Source organism: Ailuropoda melanoleuca, unplaced genomic scaffold, assembly GCF_002007445.2.
Source record: "Ailuropoda melanoleuca isolate Jingjing unplaced genomic scaffold, ASM200744v2 unplaced-scaffold71538, whole genome shotgun sequence".
Lineage (NCBI taxonomy): Eukaryota > Metazoa > Chordata > Mammalia > Carnivora > Ursidae > Ailuropoda > Ailuropoda melanoleuca.
The window spans coordinates 1-2,264 of NW_023246657.1; the positions used below are offsets into that span (position 1 = coordinate 1).

The 2,264-nt window shown below is 45.0% G+C and overlaps 1 pseudogene; it reads right to left on the minus strand.

Annotated features, from left to right (window-relative positions):
- Window positions 1–906: 906 nt before the first annotated feature.
- On the minus strand, window positions 907–2,259 carry LOC117800510 (annotated as a pseudogene).
- Window positions 2,260–2,264: the final 5 nt, after the last annotated feature.

A 2,264-nucleotide genomic window follows, 5' to 3' on the forward strand; every position in this document is an offset into this window, starting at 1 on the left:
ATCTGATGTATGCTTGCATCAATAATGGTACACTTACTTTCTAGGTGAACTTCTCTGAATCGCAGTTTTCTAATATCAAAAATAGATATATGCTTTTGACCATCAAGTTGGATAACTGGTTAAATATCCCATGTATTATACAACTATAAACCACACAGTAAACCCTCGATTTCAGTTAAATCTAGAGCAAATCCCATAGTTCGATTCTTCCCCTAGACATAGATGGATAGAGTCAGAAAAGGCAACTCACGGAAGAGAGTAAAATAGGCATCAAGATTCATTTATTCTTTCAAAATATTCATTCAGCTCCTACTATTTCTTACCCAAACCAGACACTCCTGTTAGGTGTTAAAGGGCTGAGACCTTTCATGGACTACAGAACAAAGGCTGACCTATGTCCAGGCAATGGGGAAGGTGAGCTAGGCCGGTAGCTTACAGAGGAACATAGCCCAGACAGATGCCCTGTGTCAACTAGCTTCAGCAAGAAATTTCCAGTCTCTAGTCCTTCTAGAGTGCATTCTTTTTAAAGTTAAATATACCTACCATAATGGATCCAACTTTGCACTAGGTCACATCCCTCCCGGAGGACTAGAGATTATTTCTAGTTGTTGAGTGTTACCAGGTGATGGCTCTCAGCCACGCCCCTTTCTTGATACTGCCCTCAGGCCAAGATAGGCAAGTTTTTGTCCTTTCCCCACCAGTAGCTATGACTGGTCAGTGTGGGATTTTAGTGTTTGGCCTCCTTGCCTCAAGGTGGGACAACTCTGAAGGGTAATCCTGGCTCTGGGACCTCAGCTAAACATTCCCCTCCCCTCCCTCTGATAAAATTTACTTCCCTCACACCCCAAGGGGGGGCACTTCCCCACTTACCAAAGTTCAGATGGGGGGCTTGAGTTTAACATCTTCTCAAATAGCAGTTACAGACAGTTTAATGGTCCATAAACATAGGCAGTGCTTAAGGCAGAATGAAGACACAAGCAAATGGACTTTTCCATAAACATCGATGACAACCTTTTGGAAACATCTCATTGCCTGGCTTACAAATGCTTCATCTTGAGTCTCATACAGCTAGAGAAACAACTCCAGAAATTCTAGCTATGCTGGGAAATGTTCGCTGTTCCCCAGTATCTCCAGCCACTGAAGGATCCTCCCTTTTACGTCCAGTGACATTTTACAGTTCAAAGTGGTCTCCAGTGGTTTTACTAGATCTTCATTCAAAAGACCAAACAAAACACATTTCATCTGCATCAAATGGGCATCTTTACCACTGCTGCTCTCAAGCAGCAGCTTGAAACCTTCCAAAGACTGAAGGGAACAGTCCCTGGTCCCCTACCTGTCTTTCAACACGTAGAACATAGCTGCAAGAAACTCCTGAACATGCAGGTGGGTGAACACAGCAATTTTCATACTCCATGTCCTTTTGAAGAATTTTCATGTCCAGGAAAATCGACACGTCCGCTTTAGTTAACCCATGCTTCTGAGATCCTCCCTGTAGAACACAGATGTCATAGTCCACACTCCTCTGGCAGCCAAGTGGCACAGGCTCCTCAATTGGGTTTGGTTGGGTAGACTGGGATCTACTGGTGGGAGAGGCTGGAGAGAGAGCAGGTGAACACAGCTGTGGCTGTTTTGCAGGTTAATGAGACATCAGCACCCATCTCCATCTGCTGCTCCAGACAAGTGCAGATGGCCCAGGACACCAGGGGGACTTTGCACATGCTGCAAAGCATCTCATTGCTTCTTAGTGAACTGAATACCTTCAAGTCCCTCTTCTTGTCTTCAAAAAACTGGTAAATATACTCCTGTCTTGCACCCTTGGACATACCCAGCAGCTCTACAGAACGCTGGTTCTTCAATAAAGGCTTCAGTTTCTTAAAAGCTGTGAGTCTCGTTGTCACCAATAAAGACGACTCAGGGAGCATCCCTTTCCTCAGCAGCCTACTCATAAGGAAGGACACTGGGTGTAGCTGGGTCCAGTCTCTGCATAGCACAAACTCAGGCTCCTCAAAGGCAAAGTTCAGTTCATCGAAACTATCAGTAAGAAAAAGGAGACTACTCTGCTGGGACATTATCCTTTCAATAGGGCCTTCCCTGCTGGGCCAGTCCTTTGCTATCATTTGAACAAAGATTCCTTCTCTCAACTGGTCGATTTCTCTTGCATTGAAATCCAAAAGCACAGCTAAACCTTTGCTGATAGAGATTGCCCTAGGCCCAATCTCCTGTCCCTTTTCTCCCCAAGGTTGTTTTCCCAACTCCAGCAGCCC